This window comes from Ambystoma mexicanum, chromosome 10 (assembly GCF_040938575.1).
Source record: "Ambystoma mexicanum isolate Mex_15411 chromosome 10, UKY_AmexF1_1, whole genome shotgun sequence".
NCBI classification, from domain to species: Eukaryota; Metazoa; Chordata; class Amphibia; order Caudata; family Ambystomatidae; genus Ambystoma; species Ambystoma mexicanum.
Genome location: NC_090932.1, coordinates 18,373,702 through 18,385,883, shown reverse-complemented (window position 1 = coordinate 18,385,883; position 12,182 = coordinate 18,373,702). Strand labels below are relative to the sequence as shown.

The 12,182-nt window shown below is 45.5% G+C and overlaps 1 protein-coding gene across 2 annotated transcripts in view; it reads right to left on the bottom strand.

The window, feature by feature from the left end:
- Positions 1–12,182, bottom strand: part of LOC138491106 (probable cation-transporting ATPase 13A4) — a 1,999,067-nt gene that overhangs the window by 824,917 nt on the left and 1,161,968 nt on the right. The gene's annotated exons all lie outside the window — the stretch shown is intronic.

Here is a 12,182-nt window from a genome sequence, read left to right as displayed (position 1 = left end):
ACTGGTGGAGAGCGACAGGTATACCCTGTCAGTAAGATGGCATCCCAATACATGTCGAAGAATGGTGTTCTTAGTCAATGGGGACTTGGTGGTACCCTTCGACGACCATCTATCAGTGGATTTCATGGAGAAAGTCAACGATCTCAACCAGTTGATGATCCATGGGCACCTGGTAACCTTATCCAAGGTCTTACCTCGTAAAAATGCACCAAACTTCGTGCATACCTTTTCGTCAGAGGTTGCCACCTTAAAAAAAAAAAAAAATAAATAAAATTTAAAAAAATCGGAAAAACCATGATCTTTGGATGGCAAGCCGCTCCTACGAAAACGCAGCTTCCCGCCAGATAGCGAAGAACTTAATCGTGTCACTGTACAAGAAAAAAGTGAAGGAGGTACGTTACGCTGCCCATAATCTTGGAAATCAACGCATGATTGAACATCTGTGTAAGCGTAACATCAGGGAAACGTGGTCCATTTTAAAAAATCCTGTTGGCAAGGTTGACAAGAGCATGGTTGCGACAATATCTGGTTCCCATTGGCAGTCCTTTTTTGGAATGAAATATGAATTGCCAGTCCGGCACAGAAGACTGGAGTCAGTTAAACCTCAGCTGCAGTTTCCTGTCAAATGCCCATGGGAACTTAAAGACGTAATTTGGGCAATTTCACAATTGAAGTTCTCTAAAGCCGCAGGACCTGATGGGTTGCCGCCCTGTGTGTTCAAAGACGACCCGCACTTTTGGGCAAAGTATTTGCTCCCTAGATACCAATTGATATATAGAACAGGTCGAATTCCCTCATCTTGGTTGATGGCAATAATAATACCCATTCACAAAAAGGGTCCTTTAGATGACCCTGTCAAGTTCAGGCCTATTGCCTTAATTGACATAGCGGCAAACATTTTTGCTCGCTTAGTTTTGTGCGAACTGGAGGGATTCCGTAGGGCAATGGGTACCCAGCTAAATGCTTCGATTCTTGCCCACTTGTTAACATCTACACACGTGCAAACGGTCCAATCTACATGGCATCTCTAGACTTATCGTCTGCGTTTGACAGTGTCCTTCGTACCCGTCTTTGGTGGAAAAGGCTGTCCTATGGAATTCCCCAACACCTGGTAGTGATAATTGCGGCACTGCACCAAAATACATCCTACGGGGTTCGGATTACAGCAGAGGGTCTCCTACCTGATAGCATCCCAACTGGAATTGGAGTGAAGCACGGATGTAACCTGGCTGCGGTATTATTTAACCTTTACTTGGCCGACTTTGAGAAAATATGGGAAGCAACAAACACTTTTCTGGTTATCCTGGGCAGGTTGTGCTTGAACTGGTTGGCGTTGGCCGATGATTTCATCCTGTTTGACAGAGTACCCTTTGGGTTACAAACAAACTGAATCTCTTCCAAGAATACTGTGAGATGAACAACTTGGCAATCAATTCGGATAAAAATCGAATATTATAGTCTTTACGGTGAAGAGGAAAACCCAGGGCTACAAGTATACCGTGAACTGCAAACCCATTAACACCATGGGTGAGGTTACATACTTGGGCTACCAGATGTCAAACAGTATGTCTGTCGGCAAATGGTGAGCAATTCTAGACACTAAATTGATCCATCTAACTGCTCAGATGAGAATTATTTTCTCTCGGCATCGCAAGTACTCCCATATGACGATTATTCATTTCTATCTAATGAAAGTGGAGCCTATTCTACTCTACAGTTTGGATATATGTTTGCTGAACATGGGACCCACACTGAACCTCATTCAGGGAAAAATATGGAAAAGGGTCTTAAGTCTCCCTGGGTACTTGCCATATGCAATTTTACTACATGAACTAGGTCTACACGCATTAGCTGACAAACATGAATGGAGTATGCTCAATACCTATAGGAAAATGTTGTCGCCACCTGCCAACTCCCTCTATGAGGACTTTAGGTCAATGCTATATTAGGAACACCCGGTATCTATTCTTTCCTTTCAAAAACCCATGACTTAAGTGCTAACATCTTTGAATATGTCAAAGCAAGATCTAATTGACTCCCCCAGGGTGACCAAATTACGGTTCTTTAGGAACGCATGGGCACATAATTCCGATCTAATTGCAGGTTATCCATCATTCATCTCGCATGCTAAATTCAGAAATGGCCATACTCCATGTCGGCAATACATTCTGTGTTTTCCTGATAAGAATGCCAGGAGGATCTATATGAGATTCCGTCTGGACCTTATCCACACGGGTTCCCGTATTAGGAACTGGTCTGGGTATAAAGAGTCAGGGATCAGGGAATACTGTAGCTTCTCTGTCAGTTTGAGGGAACCTGAAACTCTAGAGCATTTATTTATGTACAGTGTGCACTTTGAACCGCAAAGGCTCATTTGTCTGGGAACCTTTTTGGGAGCTAACTCCAATTATGAACGAAACATGGTTCGGTTGCGCTGTATGTTGGGTCGGAGCAACTCTATCATGCTTGCGACAGTACGACTTGTGAGTATAATTGAGGACAAGCTGCAGCTAGTAAATGGTGGATTGCTTATCGTGGAGGATGAAGCACTCACAATATTGTGACTCGGCGTTTGACATGTAACCTCTAGGGCTGCGATTATTGTTGAAATTGGTAACAAGGTGACTCCTTTTTATTTCTTTCTATTCCTCTGTTTCCTTATCCTTAGAAAGTAGGAACTGGTGTTCTATGATGAATGTGTTCCGTCCTAGAAATCTTGTGATCTTATGTCACCTTGGTGTTGGCTCCTGCTTGTGAGATACGCCAAGTGAGGAATTTAGTGAATTATGTCATGAATTGATATTACTTGTTTTATAATGTGTAGTGATTTTACATGATGTTTTATGTATGGAACAATGCAATTTCTCAAATGTAAATGTAAATCTTATTTTTAGTATTTTGAAATAACTTTGTAAAGGTGTAAATTAATTTTTACTACCAAAAACAAATAAAATTTAAAAAAAAGGTAAAGCAGGACATGCTTGCGGCTCTTGGGACTCCAGTACGGGTAGTAGGTGTGAAGAAGACAAGACATTGGGCCTCATTACGACCCTGGCGGAATGGGTTAATGGGTGCCGCAAATGGATGCGGACCCGTTAAACCCATTCCGCCTGATTACGAGGTCCACTCGCGGGACCCGGTAAGGATGCCTGGTAAAACCAGGCGTCGTTACCGGGTCCCACGAGGGGACCAGGGAGCTAAAACCGGGCCGGTCGTAATCGGCCCATTGTTAGCTCCCTGCACCCATTCCCATTGAGCCCTATGGGGGCTCGAATGGGAAAGGTCCGGGCCCGGGTTCCCTGAGGGAGGAATTACCAGGCCCTCAAAACTTGGAATGGCCCGGTAATTCCCCATTCAGGGAACCCGGACCCGGTTTTGGAGGCAGCCATGCCGCCAATAGCGGCATGGCTACCACCAAAGCCGTAATGAGGACCATTGTAACAACAGTAAGATGACAAAATAAGAGATGCAAAGTTCAAGGGTGTTTATTGAAAAACAAGGGTTGGAAAAACGCCTATCTAATCCTAAATCTAAGGATGGGAGCAAGCTACGACCATCAAATAATAATGCAGTCCCAGTCGAGTCAGTCAAAATAAAAGGGCCTATGCTAATAAACTATTGCCAATCCTTACTTCTAAATACAAATAGTGTGTGAAACAATGGTATGCAAAAGAAAAGGGTTCAAGAAATTATATGTCAGGATATTCAAGCTGTTGGCTTCCCACCCATGCATTTTCAGCACGGGACAAGGTGGCACACTAGAGTTTAGCACAATCTCTGGCTTCTCAAGCACGAGGATGCAGTTCAAATCTCAGTATCAGGGTCTTCTGTGTCAAAGTCTCTTTGACAAAGTCTCTCTGCCATTTAAACTCTCTTACTTCAGAGGTCCTGATGCGACAAACATTCAAAAGTTACTTTCTCCTGCGGATTCTCATGTACAACTTCTTGGGTAATTTTCGATTTACCCGAGTACCCCTCCGCCGGAATCAGACCCGCTTTAACAGTTTCTGCGATTGAAGACTTTCAACTGTGCAAAGGGTTTTACCAATACCTCTGCAGGACCACTTCGATCTCAAGTTTCACTTCAGTTTCACCTGTTCTGGATTTTCACAGTTCAATATGTCTTAAGGTTGCCTCACGCTTTTATGTATACCCTTGTGAAGTGAAAAATGAAACAGACCTTTGATTGTGAACTTTTGCTATGCCGGATCATTTGTTACCCATGGATTGTAGTTATTTATTTGTTTCCATCGTGCCTTCTTGGCACCTCTAAAATCCTTCTCACTTCAGCTGTGTTCTCCCAGCAATTATTAAGGCCTTCAGGATCACAGTTCATTTCCTCTACCCCTCTTGGCTTGGGTAATACTAATTTAACAACAACCTCTTGGATCGTATACTGCATGCAATGTTCTTACCCTTTTTTTCATAGATCTTTATCTCATATATCTTTAAATATTGTGCTTTGCTCAATTGTGATGGGGAAAATGCACTTGCAAGGGATTTGTGAGAAACCGGATGGTGTCTCACCCGCTAGTCCCTGGGGATCTGTCATACAGGTGGCCAGGACACAGCCATCATTTTTGGATCCAGTTCCTAGGGATGGACCAGTGCAGGAGGATCGCCTGGATGAGGGGTCTTTCGGGGAGTGGGAGACCAGATGGTGAGACGCGGTATCCCCTTCCCTGTAACACCTTTTCTCCATCCTACCAGGTAGGATACTTAGGAACTCAACCGCTCCCCCCCTTTCCCAACAAAAACACCCAAGCCGTATCCCTGACATGTCCCAACACCAGAGTCAGGCAATTACTGATAATCACCCACACCTGACTTCTGTCACACTTCCCCACATGGATAAAAGGCAAGCATGAAAGCACACTCTGAGCAAGGCAAAACACACGAGGAAGCAGCAGTTCCGAGATGGCAGTTTAATACGAGGAGAAAGATGGTGAGACCAGAGAGGGTTGCAAGGAGGGAATTTCCCTTGGCCTTTTCGAAGGAAAACCGCTACGTTCATGAGCCCTCGAGAATAAGAAACATAAGACCAGAAACTAAAGCTGAAAAAAAGGTGCATTGTGTGTCAAAGGTACCCGGGGCTCTCCTGCATCGATAGCCGAGGCGGGGAGGAGTGATTGCCGCCGTGGTACTACCCTTGGCTCCTACAAAAAAGCAGCACTAGTAAAGTCAGCACAGCCGGTGAGTCGGAGAGGCTGATAGCAGACCGGTCTGTGTTAGAACTAAGGTTGCAAGCAGCAACATTGTATAAAGAAATCTGCAAAGAACAGAGTGTGAGGCGTAAGTGATGAGCAACGCGAATATAATAGAATATCCAAGGAGTAACTGAACTTTTGAAATCAAGATAGATCCCATATACAGTGTGGTCCAGCACCATGTGGGTGCTTATTCGAAGGTCTCTATTAGGTATCCAACTGAGAGTGAATATTGTGAGCTGTGAAATCGAAGTGGTCCTGCAACGGGTCAAGCTAAACCCTGTGCACGTTTGAAAGCCTTCGATAGCTAAAACGAACTGTAATTGGTACAAGCCCAGCTGAAGGAGACTAATTGTGTAAAAGGGATCTAAGCCCGGCTGAGGGCGATCCGGGGTGAACCGTGAGCCACCCGAGAAAAGATATTCTATAGGCACTGGAGAAGAGGATCTGAACCCGGAAGAGGGGGATCCAGGGTGAGGAGTGAATCGCCCGACTTGAATATTTGTAAATGTTAGGAAAGATTTCCATTTTATGTGTTATTTTCCCTCCTGTTGTGTACCCTGCAACTTTTTGCTGCTATTAAACACCATAGTCTGACTTTGCCAGAGGAGCACAGCCTTCAGCTGCACTCCCTTGGGCTTTTCACTCACTTTTTATGGGGAAACTGACATGCCCTTAAAGACAGTCAGTACTGGGAGACTTTGTTTCTCTTAGTCCTTGTCAATGTTGCAACATTTCTGCAACATGTTGCAAGTGCGCAATGTACCTTAGAGTAAAGTGCACTTGGGTCTTGTAGTCATTTCAAATGACCCTAGATACTCTTGAAGGATTTTTTAGAAGTGCAGATGTGCCTTGGACAGGGCTGATGGCAGCTTATCTTTTTGCTTATTTTTAACCCTTTCCTGTCAGCTAAACCGCATTTGGCACGAACAGGTGGCCTGGCTCCAAAATGGCTATGCCGCAAGGGTCTTTGTCCTGTCCTTTGGCCATCTTGCCCCTTCACCTTCCCCAGGTCGAGCCAACCCGGGTCAGTCCTTATTTGGGCATGTATTCTCCTGTGAAATGCCAAGCTTTCTTGGGCTTCTGCATGCCTTATGTGTGTGCTTCCAGGATGTGGGCTGGACTGTCTGGTTCCAATACACATCCTGGGTGCCAGAGAGTCTGGTGTGGTGTGAATTCCTGGGACCACCATGGTCTGCGATTGGTCCACGTATGGTATGCCTGTATGTGAGAAGATCTCCAATTGGGTCCTCTTTGTTTTGGCGCAAAGGCTCCAAACACCCATAACATGTCGATCTCTGGAGTTCTCACAGAACGAAAGATAGGATCCAAGTATCCTGAAACTAAGAAGCCGAGTCGAGAAACCCTGAGCCCGCTGTCATCCAGCTGGACCCGTCTGCATCTGATCGAACTAGGTGGTCTGCAAAGACGCTTCGGCCCATTGGAATAGTGGGACTAACTATTCTCGGAACCTTCATCAAACCCTGCAAGTAATCCTTCTCGGAAGTGTCCCTGGGCCAACCAGTGGGCTGACCAGCTTGCGCAGGACCTTTGCCCCGATACTGCCGCCGTTTCAAAGAGACCCTTGAAACTTGGTACATCGCTAGCTCTGTGGGACACTTTCAATTTCGTACACTTGTCTTTCCCAGGTCTGGAGTAAAGAGAGAGCCTGATCTGGAGTGAACGTGGTTACTGTGTCACCAGCCGTAGTGATGAACTTTGCAGGTGCGCTGCTGCTGTGCCCCTCTTGCCCCTGAAGCCTGCTACATTGAAACTGGCCTGGTCCATCCACCAGGAGCGGCGAAATCGCCACTGTCCCATTTGGGAATCAAAGCTGTGACTTTGTCGCTGAAAGCCGCTGAATTGCTGCATTTGAACCTGCAACCGAATTGGACTACACTGCCGAAGTTTGTTCCTGAGTGTGCCGGGGGTCGGCGAGTACTACCAACTCTTATCGGTGGCTCCTAGCGCATCCCACCCTTTTTATGCACGAGTGTCCCCTGAGGGCCACTCTTTTCCCAGATAGCCTGAGCTATCGAACGATTCCCAATTCCTGGAAAATGTTCTTCCCTGTTGGGGAGACCCTCATCGAATAGTGGGAACTTATTCTGCATCACCTCACCTACCTCCTGAACTGCTACAGACCCTACAAAAGACCCTGTTTCGCCCATCTGCACTACCGCATGCACCAGCATTGCAAGTAAATTTGAGCAATAGACTCCTCTAATCGTAGGGACTGGACTGCCTTTCAGTTAGGATCACAAATACTGCAGAATTGCCTAAGGACTCTATCCACTACCTGCTTCTTCCCTTTCTAGATTGTGGACCCATTTCACGCATTAACCCTTTAGGCCACTTGGTCTTGTATACATGTATTTTAGTAGGATTGTATTGGTTTACAAGTGTTACTATGATTATTACTGTGTGTTGAACTTCAAAGGCCTTGAATTAAATGTATTTGTATTTTTAATATATATACATTTGACTGGGAGTGATTTTTAAGTGTCCTTTACTCTGTCTTCTCATTGAGGTCTTTCAGTCACCCTCACCCCTCCTGAGATCTAGTCTTGACCGCCGCCAATGCTACCTTGATTGGTCTGGCTTGTCCAGAAGGTTACCCTGTTCCAAGAAACTAGGCAAGCCTTCTGAACCTCTGGCCACCAGGTCAGAGTTCAGAAATCCATCTTAACAGTAAAGGAACTATTAGTTTGTTTTGGTACATCAGGCCCTCTGAATCAAGAGACTTTTATAACTTAAGAGACTTGGGAACAGAAGGCCCTGATGTTGGTAATGGAAATGGGTCCTCATGCAGAAGCCCAAGAGTGTGCTATGCTCGAGTGAAACGCCTTGTCCTGTGCTGAAAACAAGGGGAAGGGAGGTCAACGGCCTGAACATCCTGACTTATCATTTTGTGAACCCTTCTTTCTTTTTCATGAACATTACCCCACACTACTTGCGTATGTATTGAGGGGTAAGGATTGGCAATAGGTGTTTTAGTATAGGCCCTTTTATTTTGACAAGACTCCACTAGGACTGCATTATTATTTGATGGTCGTAGCTTGCTCCCATCTGTAGATTTAGGTTTAGATTAGACGTTTATCACACCCTTGATAAAGTTCAATAAACACCCTTGAACTATGGTCACTTGTGTCTGTCCTAATTTAATACCATGCCTTCCTTACAGATTCTACTTGCTGCTAAGGTTCTCTGAGTCAAATCTGTTTTTAACAATTATTTGTTTACTGCTACAAACATATCCTTCCATAATGGTGCTCGCAGGTGGAGAAGCCCGTGGTTTCTAACACTTCTGAAACTCACCGGCACCTCTGCTCAGCTCCAGTTTACACACAACCTCTTTACTACAGGCTTCTCTCAAGATTCTGCTGATTGCTGCTTCACCTTTTCGCAGAAAGGCTTTGCTCTACCTTCCCCTTTTCAATACAAGCGGCTAAGCAAGTAAGCTTCCTTTCCCCACGTTTTCAGCATTCAGTGTTCTTCTAACACCCGGAGGTCACAATCAATCAAGGTGGTTTGGGAACAGCCTCCTGGCTCCACTTCCCGCTGCAAGAGCTCTGCAGAAAGAAGCTCCCGCTTCAATGCCACTCACGAGATCGGGTCCCAATTTCACAGGGTCCCTGTTCTCTGAGCCTTCTGCATCCAGTAATGTTTGTCTGCAGCTCCCTTGACGCCAACCTCCAAACACGTCCTGTCGCCTCCCCTCTCTGAAATGCCACACCTTTTATACTGACCACAAGTATAGAGTGGAGTCAGGTGGGAGTGGTTATTGTCTGACCCGGCCTGACAAATAATGGGACATTCAAGAGAAAGTTGGTAGTAGCCCTTTTCTAGGTTTTCCTGTGTTTTCCTATGAGAAATATTTTATAAGTCTTGGCTTTCTCTTCTTCGTCCTAGTACATGGGTAAAGGGATTTACGAGAGTTGCAGTTTTCTAGGGGAAAAGGGTGGGTGTATTGGAGGCCCTCTGGGTTTAAAAGAGGGGGGGGGATTAGTTTGCTTTTAAGGTTTACAAGATGGTTTGGTTTCTCTTGGTGTATGATGGGACAAGGGTGACAGTGTCCCATAAAGCAAAAGGGAACGTTGGGTAGGGATCTGTCGGAAAAAGGGGAATACCGCGTTTCGCCCTAAAATGCTCCTCCGGCAGTCCCCAAGGACCCTTTGCTCAGGTGATCCTCCCTCGCTTGTCCGCTCCCAGGGTTGGGATCCAAGTGCGATGGCCCTTCCCTGGCCACATGAATAAAGGATCCCTGGGGCTTATAAGTGAGAACACCCTTGTGTTTCTCACATAGGCAAGGCAAAATAACTTCAAATCTATGTGCCTCACCATTCCTGTAGTACCTTTACTGTACTATGGTGTATAAAACATGCTCTATTCTTAAATACAAAGGGTATGACTGCCCTTCCATGACACAGAACCCTGAGGCCTGCTACATGACCACTAACAGTGGGGAAGAGATGAAACACAAGGAGCGAACACAGACAGGTCCAGATCCTGCTCCCATCGGACGAGAGACCAAAGGGAGACAGCCCTGCTTTTGCTTAGAGCACCCCTATCTATCCAGGCTGGCCCCAAGGCCTCCTAAGCCCGCTTTGACCATCACAGTCAGTGCCAGATTACCCATTAAGCCAAGTAGGCACCAGCCTATGGGCAACACTCCTTTTAGGGGCCCCGCAACAACCGATCAAAAAGTGGTGCAGAAAATGAAAAACATATTGGGAGATCATTTGCAAAGGGGGGGCCTGACATTTCGACTGCTTGGGGGCCCTTCATGGTTTAATCCAGCACTGATCACAGTCTCTGCAGCTGAATCTAAAAAGATGATGACTCAGACTGAACAGTGCTATTGATGCCCCAGGGCCCCCATTCCTGTTCCCCGCCCCAACACCAGCGCCAGTCTAGATCCATAATAAAAAAAAGTTCCAACCAGTTCAATGCTTCACACAAATACTACATAAAAGGGATGGAATCTGCAAAAGAAACAATCCCTGGGGGGTGGGCTGACTTGAATTCCCTGTTAGGGTTCAGCCACAAGTTCAGAGAGACTCTAAAAGTCAACTTTACTCTCCCACCCTTTGCCAGTTATACATCAGTGGACACAAAGATGAGAAGGTGGAAAAAGCACTGAAAAACATCCATGATCCATAGACGTGTGCGCTCAAGACATCCATTTAATCTGCATGCATGACTCAGCCCCTCCTCAAAGACTTCCTAATAAGAGAAGTGAATGTGCAGACCCCCTTTGTTTTGTACTACAACGTCTATGATCCCTTGGCATGTACTATGCTGACTAGGGCTGATGTGAGTTGTGGTCCAAAACTTTAGAAGAGTCCAAGCACATTTCCTGTGGTGCTGCTGTTGCTTAGCAAATCAACTTTTCATCAAAAAATAATGTGGACCCATCTTGAAACTGTAAACCCACATTCGGGCCCCTGAGCTGACGGACACTTCAGGAATCTGGCCGTCTTTCTGTGCCCCAGAAGCCAATACATCAGGACTCCTGGACCAAATTATCCAATTCTGCTGCCAGAAGAAGTGCCAAGAAGCCTGCTTGACGCCATTCAGCCTGACTAAAGATACTAAGGTAGTGAACTTGTGAACTGCATTGCCCTTTTTTCAGGTATTCTCTGTGGCTTAACTCCCCTTGCCAGGAGGATAGCTTGGAAGCAAGACGACGCAGAGCAACACAGGTTTGATCCCCGGTCCGCACTTCAAAATCACTTCGGTATTAAGCGCGTTATAAATAACCAACAATGATAATGAGCTTTCGGCACTAGAGAGCGGTTAGGTCCCACTTTCCTACCTTACCCAAGGACATTTTTTTAAAGTAATTTATTTTGTTTGCTGTTTTGATTGCTTTATCCAAGCTTGCCTGGATCGCGTTCCCGCCTGCATTACAAACCCAGTAGCATACCCTCTTTACATCTCTAGCCGCATTATCAGCGAATACACCTTATAGTATGGGGGGTGCTAGTGTTTTCCGTAAGTTGTCTGCGTTTAAGTAAATAACATATTTTTATAGAACTCTGGTCCTCATTGCTAGACTGGTGGTAATTTGGCAGCAAATCCACTGAACTACCACCAAACTCGATTACTGTTACCGCAGCTTGGTCCTGTGGTTTTAACACGGGATTACTAGTGGTCGGCGTTTCACAGTTTTGTAGACCACAGGGCTCAGTGGGAATTTTGGCAGATTTACCAGTAGCAGATTCATTGCATGCTACTTTTACGGATTGTTGGAGGTAAAGTTACCTCCACATGTATGATTCGGCAGTGCGGCAAAAGCGGCAGTAATTCTGTTACACGAAAAAAGCGGCAGACTAACAGAATTCACCAATATTTTCCTGCATCGCAGAACTTGTAATGAGGCCCTTTGTTTTCACGTTCCTTTCAGTTGGTACTCATCATACTATCATATCAGACTGGTTCTTTGCAATTGTTTGCCTCCGATTCACTTCTCTGAAGAGTAGAGCCTTCTTGCAGCCCACGTTTCTATTAGTTGTACTGAGCACAGCACCTAAAAGCCCTTGCTAAGCCTTTTACTGTAGTTGGCCATTAGCAGATTCGACACAGGCATGTGTTTGCCTCAGGGCCATATCCGGGGTTAGCTTTTATGGCGAGTGGTACATTCTGTGAAACAAGGTAAACCTTCTTTAATACTTGATGCCCAGCTCTCACCAATTCACATATTCACCAACTCCACGTGCCCAAATAGACTGTGCAGCACCTCGTTTAGAGGCTCTCATAACTTGTGAACACCCCTCAAATCTCTGCATTAGGTGTAGGCAAAGGGTCCAGGCCTATGAAAACAAGCTTTGGCAAAGACAACATTTTGGGATTTTGGAATGGCATTGATAGGCTTTGCCAAGCACATTATGGTAGCGACTGTCAAACGCATATATAAATGCCCATACAAGTTCCACAACTGTGGTGTTTACCAGTGATGGTTTCCAACAAACA